The sequence below is a fragment of the Nothoprocta perdicaria genome, unplaced genomic scaffold (genome assembly GCF_003342845.1).
Source record: "Nothoprocta perdicaria isolate Ctin4 unplaced genomic scaffold, notPer1 scaffold_5, whole genome shotgun sequence".
Classification (NCBI taxonomy): domain Eukaryota; kingdom Metazoa; phylum Chordata; class Aves; order Tinamiformes; family Tinamidae; genus Nothoprocta; species Nothoprocta perdicaria.
The window spans coordinates 422288-437763 of NW_020455754.1; the positions used below are offsets into that span (position 1 = coordinate 422288).

Below are 15476 nucleotides of genomic sequence, written 5' to 3' on the forward strand. Positions count from 1 at the left end.
CTTCTTTGAGCTGCTGTTACCAATCTGAGAGACTGATGATGGTTTCTTCTCTCTGTTTAAGAAGAAACGAGGTGTTTCTTTTTAAAGGTAGTAAAGGTAGAGAGAGGGAGGATCCCAGAAGCAGGATTTTAAGAGGCTGTGTTACCTCCGTGTACTGATGAAAGCTGGAAGTGGAATTGGGATTGCCAGTTGCTTTCTTGTGCAATCCATAACGGAAAAGGTGGAGGCAAGTGAGAAGGGAGGTGAGGGAGAAGCACGAAAGCCCCTCTAGGCAGTCCACATTTCAGGACTCAAGCGCACAGTGAACTGTGGCAGGTGAGTAGGTCAGGCAAGCCAGGGTAGCTGCTGCTTACTCACTGCGTGCACGCTCCTCCCTTGCCCTGCCGGGGGAAAAGGCAGCTTAGCTTCACCGTCCCTCACCGTGCCTCACAGTAAATCATGTGGTGTGGAGTAGCAGTAAATGGGAGTACTTACGGGTTATGCACCAAGAGATGTCTGAGTTCTGAGATGAAGCTAAAGCAGTGAAACAATGTTCATGGAATTTGTTATGTCTAAACACTTATTTAAGGGTAYGTGCGCATTGGAGAGAATGAATGCTTTGTAGTTGATTAAAAGTTAATGTTAAAAGCTGCAGCAGCCAAAAAACCTCATGGTTTTTTTTTTTCTATGTAAAGAAACACTGTAAATAACCTTCCTCGGGCTTCCATTTTTTTGGACAGAGATTGTACTTTCCTTTATGTTTGCATACCACACAGAGCAGAAACATTTAAGGGAATCAGGCAGATGCTGGTCATCACAATCACACTCATCTAAAAGATTCATTTGCTTTTTCTTGCCATTCACCACCAAACTTTTGCTGTTCGTTCATTATTTCAAAAACTTACYGGGAGAACCCGAGGGCGGAATGAGAGCATGTTCAGTGGTCAAACGTTTATCTGGCCCAGAACCCTGTCCCCCAAAATCACCAATAACAAAGATTTGGAGTAATATATATAAAACACCATATATAAGCATTAATGACCCTTCCATAAGGAGTTTTTTTCCATTTCTTTTAATCTGGGTCTCAAGCACTTCCAGAGCCAGATAACCTTTTTATTTACTATTGATCAAGGATTATAGTAGGTAGAGATTCACTTTTTCAAGGTATCTGTTCTGTTTTTCTAGGCATTTCATTATACTTCCCTATGTTGCAATTGATTGGATTCTCGCTGATTGCAGCATTAATTCCTAATAAAACAAGGATAACTCACTTGCAGTCCTTCACTGCTATTTCTGCTTTTGTTTGTGGACACCCCTGCCTTGATATCCATTCACCAAATGGAAATTGGGTCCAAGGTGGAAATGCTCAAGTTGCCGAGGGTCTCAGTTCTGCTTGGGAAGAGGCCTTGCTGCACAGTGCAGTGTTGGGTCCCTCACAGCTGTCGGGAGAGACAGGATACAGGGGAAATCTTTGAAACCAGTTTTTACATAAACAAAAAGTGTTTGTGCTTTTATGAAATTGAAATTTTGTGATTTCAGATGCTTCTCTGCCAATATTATCATGGCATTGCCCAGTCTAAGTCATTAATGATTTTTTTTTTTTTTCAGATATATTATGGCAAGTTTCAGAAAATTAGGATAGGTTAAGAAATGGTTATTGTGCACCGCAAACCAGCTTGCTCTTTTTGGTACAGGCGTCTACATTTTGTGTATTTGGATGAACCACATGCTGCTTTTGAACTTGCTGATAGTCCGGATTAATGGAGTCTAGACAGCCCTGGTACTTCTCCAAACAGAAAGACAATTTCTAAATATACAGCCCTACAGAATTATCAGATAGCGTGGCCATACGAAGTTCATGTTTGTTTTACAGGCCTCTATTTATTCACCTTGAAAAGGACTCATATCTTCCGCAGAGAGGCACGTGCCTTTCTGCTTTGCCTACCAGCCCTGCAATGTCCCCTTGCCGGACGGCCGCGCTAGTGGCGGRGGCCGGGGCGGGCGCTGCCTGCAGCCCGCAGCGCGAGTGCAGCCTTAGGCTGCTGGAGCTCAGCATGCAGAGCGCCCCAGCAGCCGCAGAGCTGAGGCCGCGTGGGCACCCCGACAGGAGTGCAGCAGTTTGGGGTGTCGCAGCCAGCGATACCCGGTGAACATCCGCTGTGAACATGAAATGGCTGGAATTTGAGGGAGGAACGGGGAGGGAAGGGAGGTTGCCCTCCATGAGGCGGGTGTTCCTTGGGTGCGAGCTTGGGGGGCACTGCAGTGAGAGCCAGATTCCGCTGGGTTTCCAGGAAAGTAAACAGGCTCTGCTTCGTCGGGATTCCTGGCACAGGTTTCCGGCTTATGCAGCAAGCCAGAGAGAGCGCAGCAGAAACCCTTTCACTGGCTGTGATGCAGCATCGTCCTCATCAGCACACTGTCAGCCAGCATCTCTCCCAAGAGATGGGAGAAGCGCTTGCACGATTCAAAATTACATTGAAGGCAGGTAAATACTTGAAACCTCTCAATCCACCAGACATTCTGTAGATCATCCTGTGTGACAGCTAAGAATCCCAGAATGGTTGAGATTGGAAGGGACCTCTAGAGACCATCTAGTCCAATTCCCTTGCACACGCAGGGATACCCAGAGCACGGGGCACAGGGCGGCATCCAGGCGGGTTGGGAAGATCTCCAGAGAAGGAGACTCCACAGCCTCCCTGGGCAGCCTGTGCCAGGGCTCTGTCACCCTCACAGTGAAGAAGTTCTTCCTCACATGGAGATGGAACTTCCTGTATTTCAATTTGTACTCATAAAAAAACTATAAGGAAAGGGTTTTTTTGTTTTGTTTTGTTTTGTTTTTATTAGGACAACCAGTCATTTGTATAGCAGCCTCACACAGAAGCTTACAAGCTGAGCATGCAGTTGTTTTGTTTAAGTTTATTCCTCTTGTTGCTGCTGCATCTTTTATTAATAGCAAGGACATGTGACAGACCTTGCACATAGCAGAAATGATAGCAGTCCATTCCTGCTGAMTCGGGGAACTAGCAGGGAAAGCACRACGACAAAATCCCGCCACTGAACAAGGCAGCACACTTGCTGGAAAGACTGGTAGCAAATTAGCAATATGTCACAGTCCGTGGGTAATATATGCTATATATGAGCACGTGTATGAAGTGCAAGCAAAGACATCCCTCAAACCCATACACAGTAATGCCTTGATTGAGAGCTCCCTCTAGAAAGCCCATCCTTTGCATCACTAAGCCCACTGAAAGGCTGCCTTCAAAGGGCAGATATTSAGTGGATTTTGTAGTCTCCTAGATTTCCAGATAAATGAGATGGGACCGTATTAGCAAAATCTTTTATGAAGATGGAGTCACTTCAACTTTTTTCCTTCTTCTGTTCAGGCTGTGGGCAAGTCCAACATCCTGAAATAAGYCCCTGTTTCAGTTTTCCTTCCCGCAGCTTCTATGGAATCACATACATCTTCACTGAGCAAAGAATGTGTGAGGAGAGAAGGCAGAGGTAATGCGGCCATCACAGGCCCAGCTCTCCTTGCCCTTGAGCAAAACAGAATATTCTTCATGAATTTAACTTTCAAGAGTCCAGAGATGTAACAGCTGCTGCAGTACAGACATATCTTCCTCACGAGTGCAAAGACTATTTGGCAAAATGGTTAAAGGCATCAGAGAAGAAGACAGATAAGCGATAGAGACCTGTGCACAAAAAATGTATCCTAAAACATCTGTCAGGGTTTAAGGATTTGGCAGAAAAGTGGGGCTTTTTCCCAAGGAAGGAAGGYTTTGAGGTTTTGGAAGAGGTTTTGAGGTTCCCTCTCTTCTCCTTGCAGACATACTAGTTTTACTAGTTGTTTTAGAAAGACCTCTCATGTAACACATTTTCTACTCTGGCTTTGATATCATTCAGAGGGTGCACGTGAGAAAAGGAAGCRACGTTCTTGAACCCTACTAGTATGGCTAATAACTACACTTTGCTTCATCCAACCTAGCATTTGAGAAACAGATGCTGAAATCAGGTACTAATTTGTTCCAGCGGATCCGTGCAACTAATGCTGTTTTGTGCCTGGTAACCTTCTTTGCTGTTGACAGGAAGAGATTACAATGTCAGCCCTGATTCACAAATCAGTTATTCTTTGTCACCCTGAAATACTACTGGAAAGGTTCTCTTGGGCTGTGCTGTCTAGGGATTTGGCGGAATTGCTCTAGGAGGTAAGACCCTTCTCTTTGGTTATGTAGGATACCTACATTCTTCCCTTGGATACTCCAGCATCTTTCATATGCTACAGGTACAGGGTGCTCAGGTGCAGATTTTGGCCCTGGTGAGTTTATCTTTTTAACAAAATGGAAGAGAAAACTTGTAGAGAAGGTAAGTGCCATGGAAATGGGAAGCAGCTGTGCCTGGAGAGATATCAGCACGCACATTAAGAAAGAGTCATACTTAAGACACCATACTCCAAAAAGCCATGTTTCAACTGTTTTCTTATTAACCAAATAAAAATAAGACTGTATTCAGGTTTTCTAAAAGTGAAGATACAAATTCAGCTCACAGATGTAAAATAATTGAGGACATGAGGAGATTCCCTTGGCACTGTGAGATCTCAGCATCATCAAACTTCTCTTTATGGGAGATCTGTCCAGGCACAAGTCCATGCCCAGAGCAAAGGGTAAATCACGTCAAGGACGTGCCTGAGGAAGCAGACCTAACAGGCTGATTTCATGATTGTGGCCATAAATTGTTTCAAGGCCCTACCAAATAGATCAGCATCAGTAATTTACCATTTCTAATTTTGGTGGGTTTTATAGGGTTTTTGTTTGGCAATCCTGATGAAAAATGCCATCAAAGTAATTGATCAAAACAGAATGTGGAGGACATGCACTAAGCACAACATTTTGCTTGCTTTGTAGAGGCTGTAAATTTGCTTCTCATCTCCTTCAAGGTTCCTTTATACCTCTGCACCGTGGTAAAACACCTTAAGGGCTCTTTTAAAAAAAACAGTGTGACACAGGAAAATCTGAGTATAGATGGAGATAAATCCCTTCACTTAGTACAGAAATTTGATGGTAGCCCTGCTAAGTCATCGTCTGGTCTTGGCCAGACGTTGTCTCTTGAGTCTTGCAGTGGTTGTTGGCAGCTCATCTTGCTCATGAGAAAGTGGATAACAGGGAGCCCTTTGATCCTGGGCTTTCCTTGCTAACCAAGTAGCTAATCTAGTCCTGTTGCCTTCTGACTCCTGGCCTGGAGCTTCCTGCTGTAGGACTCCCAGATATACAGAACACCCTTTCCATCCAGCTCGGACTCGCGTAGGGAGCAGGAGGCCAGTGGGAGGGAATCACCTCCCTGCAGGTCCCAGCCCCTTTGCTCAGCAGGGTTGTCTTTCTGCAGGGTCTGTAGTGTTGGTAACGGGATCCCGCGAGCCTCGGGAGGAGAGGCACACGAATTCCAAGCTGTTCTCCAGCCCTCTCAGTACTCTGGATGTTCGTTCACCTTTCCTCATTAGGACCATCTGCGATTTCCTCTAATACCTCATGTTGATGGCTTTTTGTAAAAGAAAAATCTTGAAGCAGATACTTTTGCTGTAATTGCGTCTTAATTAAATCTCCATAATGGTACTCCTCTCTGTCCTTCCCCTTTCATTAAATTACCAATGCTGATTTCCTTATGCGCTCTCTCTTTACATCATGTCCCRCCTATGTATTTTACTAAGTCTCCTTTGTCATAAGTAGCTGTTCCAGTGAGGCCTCTCAGAGCCAGCAGCAGTGTTTTTCCAAACCTTTCCTCCTCCCTGGCGGCAGGGCCAGCGCTTCCCTCARATTTAGATGCTTCAGGATCAGTGGGAAGCAGAGGAGGGGATGAGTTTCCTTCTTTGGGGAGATGCCACCGCTCACTTCTAGCACTAGCCACATGCCACGTGCTGCAGGGCCTGTTTCTTCTTTCCCAGGGCCACCTTTAAGGTACCTTCACAATTTTAGGCTGCATGTGCTGATAATCTTATTTCCACCTCCTGGCCCCTTTGCACCCTACGAAAGGCAAGGACAGAACAAAAGCTCAGTATAAAAGCACCACCCTCCTGCRAAAGAGAACTGGAGACTTTTTGCAGGCAGTGCCCTTGGTTCCCACGGGTGCCTCTATACCCAGCAGTCAGGGTGTTGTCTTGTAGAGACCTTACAGACTTACAGCACCTGATACTCTCTCTGTGCCTTTAAAGGCAATCTGCAGCTGGGAACACATCCAGGTGTTCCAGGGGCTGCTGGAGACTTCGGGGCCTCTTCATCTTCTCACCACCTTGCTGTTGGTCAGAGGTCCCGCAGTGAAACTGCCTTCTAACCTGGCCGCCTTGGATCACCCCGCAGAACCGACACACACTGGTGGGTGAGAAACRCCCCTGTGGTGCCGAGCACCCCCTGAACGACAGAGCCATCCCACCAAACAGATGGTATGCCCACAATTTTGTATTAGATTGGAGAATACAGGTGCACTGTTGGGCTTTTGCCTTCCAACAAGGGTTCTCCRTGGCAGCTCCAGCATATTGGTGAGCATTTATTCCTGACGTCCTGGCCCCTGCAGTGTGGTTTAGCCCGGGGAGCTCCTGCAGGGGCGTTTTTTTCCTGTTGCTGGAGGTGTTTGCCTGGAGCAGAGCCTGCCTGTAGCCCAAGATGGAATGAGGAGGCCCTGTTCACATAGAAAACACTGACTACTTTTATTTTATACTTGATCACCATGGCATCCTGTGGTCGTGGCAGGGAGATGCAACTATTTTCTTCCTTAATTTGCGGATTCCTTCATTTAGCACATTCCTGGATTCAGGCTTTAAGCTATTTACCAGTTTACAGGGTATCTTGACAAATTTTATTAGGTTTTTATGTACGCAGTAGAACAACCTTCTCCATTTCTCCGTGTGAAGTGCAGGAACTGTGCCTGCCGTGGCACRAAAATGAGGAACAGCCTGGGGTGCACGTCCCGCTTGACGTTCCCTTTGCATTTCCCCTTTTCCACGGGTGCCTCCTTGGCTTCAGGTGAATCCATCACATCCCTTTTTGGGTTAAGGTGGAAAGGCAGAAGAAAAGCCCTGTAGAGAGGCATCGAGGGGGGCAACTGCAGCAGAACCACCTGTGGTGAATTGAGACTCCCCTATCCCTCAGTTGCTCTCTGGCAGACATAACATTCCCCCACAGCCCAGTGTTAGAGCCATCGTTTGACTTGCGGCCGTGTTAGCGGTCCCTGTTATCCCGGGAGCACAGGCCTTCCTTGGATGTTGTCCTGGAGAGGCCCTGCCTGTTGCCGGAGAGCCGCCGTAGGGCAGCCCGTGGGACCCGCACCCCGAAGCTCCAGCCCAGTGCTTTGCCCATTGCCTCCCAGTGCCGAGGCCCTTTTGTGGGGGCTCAGGCCACCTTCTCATTTCACTTTCCCTCTGACTGGARGGAAAGAAAGTCAGACCTTCCAGGGGAAATCTGGTTTACCGCAGTGCTGGCTTCCCTCGCTGAAGAGCGGTGCCGATCAAGCAGAACCACCAAGTTTCCCGGGATTCCCACCTTGCAAATTCGCAGGCATCCATAGTCCAAGTTAATTCAAAGCAGAAGCTTAATTTAAAGCTTACCCTGCAAACCGTGATGAGCTCTCAGCTTAGGCCACAGAGCATGGTGGCTCTTCAAGAAGACTGATTAAAGTCTCGTTACAGCTCGTAAGAGCTCCAAGGGCAGCAGAGGGGAGCTCTGAGGGCCGCGCTCTGCYGGCAGCTGGGGCGGGCAGGACGCTGTGGCCAGAGTCCATGGCAGCAGGGACTGGGTTGGTTGGGGGACAGGGGCTGCCGGGTGTCCTCTAGGGCATCTGCTTCCATCTCTACTTGCCCCAAGGCCCCTCGGCAGTGCCCRAAGCAGGCAGGTGTGTGGCGGTGCCTCAGGGCAGTCAGCAGCTCCTGCGCGTTTCTCAGCGAGGTCTGGGCCATTTCACATGATGTTGCAACTGGTAGGGGCACAAGGCAGATGCGGGGTGGCCCTTGGCCTTGTTGAGCAGCTCTGTGGGCATCTCAAAGCCTTGCAGGATTTAGGGACTGAAGCTGTGTCCCAGCTGCAGGCACGGSAGTCCAGCCAGTCACTGAAACGGGATCGGGGTTTCACCCCAGAGTGTCACCGTTTGCCATGGTTTAAAGTTATTGGCTCCCTCTCTTGTACGTATTCCTAGAAAAGCATGAAGATTTGATAAAAAAATGCCTTTATCTCTTGGCAGTTTTGCAGCAGGACGAAATAGCTAAATAAATTGCTCCTGGGATTACATTTGCTATGGTGTTTTGAAACTCGTGCACGGGTGTTTTGTGACAGAGCTGGGAGACAGTGAAAACTGGGTTAATAAAGACCCCCCGACAAGAGCCTTGGCAGCAGCGCTGCTGCCGGCACCGCTGTAATTGCTGCTGCTCTGCAAAGGGTGCTGAGCTTCTGGGGTGGATTAAAATGCCCAGATTGCACCTTCCTCTGCTAAAAAATGACTCGGTGGAAACCTTTTAAATGTGTAATACGCGCCATGAAGATGAAGATTCTGCCTCTGAACTGGCCTATTCGGGGACTGTGCAGTTAGGATAATAGAATCTGGTCTTGCTTTAGCAGATCTATTTCTTCTTGTGAATTTTATAAATTTGTTGCATTTTAGAGGCAAGAAAATGATGAATAATATCTCGGTGACATGYGTGAATAATTTGGCTACCCTAAGCATATTAGGCGCTGTGGAGACYAAATCCAATTGCTAGGGCATTTAGCAGATATTTTTTTCCTTCAGTTAGATATTTTCAAACAGAAATAGTTTAGCAGCTTTAGAGACATTTTTGGAGAAGGGCAGCGGGATTGCGTGATGTGTGGGTGTGAAAGGAGGGGATTATAGCTCAGAAGACTGTTTCTTTCAGAAGGGAAAATAAGAGGTGCATGTGGTCTCGGTCCATTGAAATCCACGGGTGCTTTTCAGTTAGCTTTAACTAGATATGGAATGATCAGGCTCTGGATAGTTAATAAGGAACAGATTTTTAAAAAAATAAAATCTGGAAGAGATTTTAAAAAAATAAAGTAAGTGAAATTTGTTGGTAAGAGATGCTGGCTGTGCTGTGCATCTCAGCTGTTACAGATCCATCAGTGTGTGTAAGGTGATGTCCAGGTCACTGCAGACAATTTAAGGATTTTGTTTTCAGATTCAGATTTTTCACTAAAAAAATCCAGAAGAAATAAAGGAAAAAGGCCTACAAATCAATCTACAATCTACAATTTCAGACCTGTCCTGGAATTCACTACTGCTGCTTTCAAAATCAGAAATACCCAATTAGCAGGACAACTAATTTTGCTCCTGTGCTCTCAGGAGTTCATGTATATAGGAAGGACGGAGCGGGGCAGCCTGGCCACGCACTGGTGATGGTCATCGTTGCACTGACTGGAGATCCCCCCTTGCATTCCCAACGAGCTCCCTTCCCCAGGGGCGTCGCTTCCATCCACGTGCTGGCTCTGGGCATCTGCAGGCAACCAGCTGCACCAGTGGCTGTCGGTTTTGCCGTCCAGCCGCTCCTTGCTGTRTTTCACTGAGTGCCAGGCCCTGACGGGGGGATTTGGTGTATCAGGGGAGACAGGGCTGCGGCCCCCCAGCTGCTAAAGCATAAAGCTGCCTGTGATTGAAGGGGAAGTAGGCGCAGGGATATCTAACAAACTCTCTGCAAAGTTCTGGAATGTACCTGTCAATTTTTGTGTGACCTGATTGACTTGGGCCTGAGTAACAGTAGCCCTAAATCCYGTGATAACCTGCTCTGTCCAATCCCTTGAAGTGAACACAGAAGACAGAATCACCGAAGAGCAACCTCTGCCTGCTCCAGGTGCTGATCCGTTCCATTGGGGTTGCTCCTCACTGTAACCATGAGCCTGGCACTGTGAGAGTGGTTTTCTTCCTTGACAGAAGAAGAGCCCCATTATTATTGAACCTGGTGTATGAAAGGACCACCGGACCTTCTCATCTCCTTCTCCCCTTCAGCTTGGGCTGCAGGCAATGCCGTTCCCCTGCACTCCATAGAGGAAGTGAGTCGGGAAAGGGTGAAGCTGCTTTTACTTTTCCTGACTGCACTAACAGCCACAGCCCTTGGCTTTTCGGTGGTGTTGCATACAGGCTAGCAGAGCGTGCAGGTCGCTGCTCTGTGGCCACAGGAGCCCATAGCAAGGATATGAGAGCTGAGGTTAGAATTTTTGTGCATATAACAAGCAAATTAGGGGAAGAATGTATGTAATAAATGGTTAACCCTAAATTAGCAGTCATACATGTTACAGTGATTCGAGGGGAGCTTATTCCAGTCATCCTTTCTGCCCTGATTGTTATTTTTAGACGCCTTTTGCCCCAGCCCTTGCCTTTGCCTAGCCTATCCGCAGGCTTGTATCTGGAAAGCAGCCCGTTAAAGCAGCCAGGGCTAGTCCCCCCGGGCGTGCTGACACGCAGCAGCTGTGCCATCTCGCCCAGGCTGCTGGACGATTCGCACCGGGGGTTCCTTGCACAGTGCCCTGAATTCCCCGGCAGTTACCGCGGGGGATGAGGGGCTCGGGTCTGGGAGCGGAGCCTTCGCTCGGGCCCCACGGCAGCGGCCGGCACAGAGCCCAGGGCTCCAACGGGCGGCCCTTGGGTACGAGGGGCACCAGGGGCCTGGAGCGTCTGCCCCGTGAGGAGACACTGAGGGAGCTGGGCCTGTTCAGCCTGCAGAAGAGGAGGCTGAGGGGGSACCTGATCAGCGTGTATAAATACCTCAAGGGAGGGAATGAGGAGGAGGGGGCGGCCTCTTTTCACTGGTGGCCAGCAATAGGACTAGAGGAAACGGCCACAAACTGAAGCACCAGAAGTTCCACAGGAACTTAAGGAAAAATTTCTTAACTGTGAGGGTGACAGAGCCCTGGCACAGGCTGCCCAGAGAGGTTGTGGAGTGTCCTTCTCTGGAGATCTTCAGAATCCACCTGGATGCYGCCCTGTCCCACATKCTCTGGGTGTCCCCGCGTGTGCAGAGGGGTTGGACTAGATGATCTCTAAAGGTCCCTTCCARCCTTAAGCACTCTATGATTCTATGATACCTTCTCCTCAATAGGAATTAACAATGATGTGAAGACCATTTGTTTTTTACAATCCCCAAGTGTGTATTTTGATACATTTTACGATAGCATAAACCCTTCTGACTTGGCAGCACCTCGTGATTCTTTGTCCCATTGGTCATTTAAACGTAGTATATCCATTTCTTATTATTCCACTTTGTGTCATAAGATGTTCATTTTTGCATATTGTAAGGTCATGTGGATTTTCAGTGATCTACATATATGCAGCCTCCAGTTCATAGTAACTTCTCGCCACAATCCCATACCATTATTGCACTTAAAAGCAAAGTATACTCCATGTACTTTTTCTTTCCTAATTATTTTCTATTAGGAATTTTCTTTCCTAATTATTACACTGCAAATAAATGGTGAACAGAAGTATTAAAAAGGAAAAAATAAATAAAAAAAAAAGTAGTTTCATCAGGATATTGCGAAGAGAGACCTAAGATGAGAAATAATATTATTTTTTCCTTGTGTATTTCTTTTCCTTTAGCAGCTTTTTGGTCTTTTTCTTCGTGATAGCTTATCCTTTAAGTCAGATAAATTCCCGTGGAAATTGGCAGTAAGGACCATGGCAGCCGGTCAGCCTGGCCTAAAGCGAGCAGCGTTTCCTGGATCAGCAGCCATCCGAGCTGGAATGTGAGTTCCYGTTCACTGCCGTGGGACTCGGGCAACGGCAGCGAGTTACCTGCCCGCTGCCTCTGTGGCCAAAACTGTGAAGGGAGTCAYACCGGTCAAAGCGTGTGTCCTCTAGAAAGTTATTTAGGGACAAATATCTAAGGAGCAGCAGCGTTTGGGTCCCTTGTTGTCTTTGTGACAAGAGAGCAGAGAGGCTCAGTGCAGTATTCCAGTGTTTCCTGTGGCTTTGAATCCGCTCTAGTCAAAAGAGAAGCCTGGCTAAGGGGCCTTCTGAAATACAGCAAATCAGTATCTTCAAGACGTTCATACTGTTCTTCAGGTAAGAAAACATCAGGTTTTCTTCTCTAAATCCAGACCTGAAACTCCAGTGTTAATGCTCACCCTGTGTCCCTGGGTTGATTCCTCCTTAGTCCTCCACACTTCCCTCATGAGATGTTCTTTCCCTTTGACATCTTGTAGAGCACAAGGTTGCCTCTGTARGCAGAAATTCCCATTAATTCCTTCCCTCTCACTATAGGAGTTTCACATGGAGTCTTTAGGACCACACYGTTTCTTTCACCGTGTCTGTCACCATAGGCCATCTGTTTAACTTCTGTAGCTATAGACAGACACTGGCATTAGTTAGATGCAAATATATGAGAAACGTATAGAGAGCACAGCCAAAGTTTCTGCAGAAGAGAACATCCTTCAGCGCCGACGCTCGGGTGAGCGCTGCTGGAGCGACAGCCTTGCTCCGTGACACTTGTGCGGGACACAGGCCCTGCTAAAGGCCTTGGGCCTTTCTGTCCCTGGGGTTTCTGGGCCACAATCCTGGGGTCGCCTGTGCGTCCCACGGTAACCTGGGCTTGGAGTTTGAGCACGCAGTGGAAAAAGTAACAGTGCAAAACAAGAAATCCGGCCACCCCTGCGTGTGCCACACACACCCCGTGGTGGGATTATCCGCAGCGGCCCAGGAGGAATCTGCTGCTTGAGAGGACCAGGGCCGACCTGCCAGCCCTTGTTCCCAGCCAAGGCCCCACRCTGGGGATCCCTCCGGCCTGCAGGGAGGCTGGGAGGCCCTGCCGGCCTCCCCGGCCTCCAGGCCTCCRCGTCGCCCCTGCTGCCACGCAGGGCACGTGCCAGGCAAAGAAGAGGGGCAGAGCCCCCTTGTAGGGGGAGCCCACGGGCAGGCTGGTTCCGAGGCGGTTCGGAGCGGGCAGGCCCCGTTAATGCCCACTGTGATAGCTGCCCCCRTGCCCCTGGGGGGCATCCCGTGCTGCCCCTGGCCTGGAGGAGACCCCTTTCTGTGCGGGGGGCAGCGACAGAGCCTGCTGGGAGCTGCTGTGTGTGCTGAATAGAGTGTGAAGTGGCCTTCTGCCGTCGTCTTCTGCGTGCGGGAGGGTGTTTGTGCAATGGCAGCACTGAACAGGCGTTGTTGTATGGTAACACGATGTGTAATTCTCTTAATCATCCCAATTTGCTTTTAGATGTAATAGTTAGAAAGAGCAGCAACAAACAATGATCGCCTGCTGCAGCGGGGAACTGCAGGAACTGGCGCGCTCAGGAGCTGCTCCTGCGAGCCTTTCGAATCCTCCTTCAGCCATCTTCTCAAATTGACCGTTTCTTGCTTCGTTGTCATGGAAATATTAGGCTAAAAATATCTGGAGATGCGCAGCGGAGACAGGAACGTGTGCACACTGATCCCCGAGTGTGACAAGGGCACTGAGAAGGAAAAGCAGCCCCTGTTACCATGCCCTGAGCAATAGTGCTGAGCTCCYCGTGCTGGGTTTTGCACCCAAGTACAAAGGGTTGCTTTGTAGGGAAGGGCTGTGCCTTGGTGCCCAAGGGTTTCCCTGCGAGACTCGCTCTGTGGAAAGCGAGCGCGTGGCAAGGAAGACTGGAGTAAATGTCTTGAAAAATCCTGTCGCTGATGTAAACAGAAGCGTGAATCCTCCCTAATTGCAGTGCAGGGAGCTGAGCTGGGCTTTGGAATTGCCAGGTGCCCCTTTTTCTGCTGCTCCCTCCTTTTGCCAAGCAGACAACAGGATGGAGTCCTGGCCTGCGCTCTCCAGTGTACTCACCCGTTATCATAGGGGTGCTGTGGTTTGCTGCTCGTACAGACCAGCAGGAACGCCCGGTCCACCCCTGTTTGCAGATCCAGGGGAAGAGAAAAGTGTCATGACAGAGAGGGGGGAGTTCGAGGCACTTTGCTTCCCGGGCTACTTTGGAAGTTTATATGTTACTGCTTGCTGAAGGCTCTGCCTAAAGGCATAATGCAGCCAGAGGTGTTTAATGAAGACTTCAAACTACTGGTGCCCTGAGAAAAGCCCGGAGTTGATGGCTCACAGGCTCAGTGCTCTAGCAAACAATTAACTTGAGACACACTCAATACCTGGAAGCTTGAAAAATATCATACTGGAGCAGAAACAGGCAAGAAAAGCTCATRTCATCTGGTCYATCCCAGTGTCTGTAAATGGGAAAKGGATGAGGGGGTCTCCAGCTCTGTCCATTTTTCTTTCTTTTTTTTTTAGGTAGCTTTTAGCTATCCTAGAATTTGYAGTTTACACCTTTATCTGTAATCTCTTAACCTGCTACCTCAACCTACTACCTCTGCTGGCACTCAGAGCAGAGCTCAGGGATGTCAGTATTTCTATTTTTTTTGTGTGTGTGTGTGCCTTTATATAGTGTTTTAATATACATGGTTGTAACTGAGTCCAGRAGTAGGCATTGTATCTCTAGTACAAATTTTCCTGTTGAATATTGCTGCCAACTCTGATGTAACTAAGAGGAGCATTTTGTTCTTCACAATGTATTGCAAGAGCTCCCTTTCCAAGGGAGAGGTGATGCTCACTTCTAGTGTTGTGGGCRGAGGCAGCCTGTTCGTTGTTGTCCTCTTTCTCCAGAGAACACATAGCTCCATGGGGTGTATGAGGTCTTAATATCCAATGAATTTAACTGACTGGTTGAGGAAAAAGGGGGGWTTTGATTCCCCCACCAGACAGGAGAAATAGGAGAGAAGATTATTTGAGAGTAATATGTTAAAGTGGCAATAAACAAAAGAAATGTGAACGCAGAGATATTTTTCCTCTGCTAATCTATTTCGATAACAAAATGCCAAGAGTGACTTGTAACCAAGAAGAGAAGGACTTTTAAGGCAGAAATGGTATTTTAAAATTTAATCTTGTTACATTTTAGAATCATTCTTCTGCTGTCRATGGATCAACCATGTGTTTGATTCTGCCTGCAATATCGCTCTTTTCGTGCAATGTGTGTGAGTACTTACGTTGGGGAACAAACTTCAGGCATGTTTTCCAGTTATGGTGGACCCAACTATCACACATTTGCAAATGCTTTGATGAGTTCACGTTTTTCTCTCATAAATTGCTCACTTGCTAGTGCTGATGCTGAGCAGCTCATCGTTAAGCTGATTTACATAAAAACATTCTGTGCCTGCAGGCACCAGGATTTCATTAAACTCTCGAGTTTAGTGCAGCCTTTATAATTTGCAGTTTGCAGTGAATAAAATGTCTCTCTCAAACAACTTTTCCTTCCTTCCTCTAATGAAAGACAGAGCAAAAAAACCAAACCCAAACCCACCACAATCTCACTCGCTGAGATGGGTGCCGATGGATTCTTTCCTTACAGCCATCCATAAAGGGAGAGCGGATAGATAGCGCTGCTGGGCTTGGCTCTAAGTCGGCACATGTAAGACCTGCCTGTTTGGGGTTGGATTCTGTTGTCTTTACAGTGATGGAGCAAATAGTTCTGTTGGTTTCAATGGGAGCAGAGATGCCT

General features: G+C 47.9%; 1 protein-coding gene across 1 annotated transcript in view; it reads left to right on the plus strand.

Annotated features, from left to right (window-relative positions):
- The window catches only part of HECW1 (HECT, C2 and WW domain containing E3 ubiquitin protein ligase 1), a 138828-nt gene that overhangs the window by 34950 nt on the left and 88402 nt on the right, over nucleotides 1–15476 (plus strand). The gene's annotated exons all lie outside the window — the stretch shown is intronic.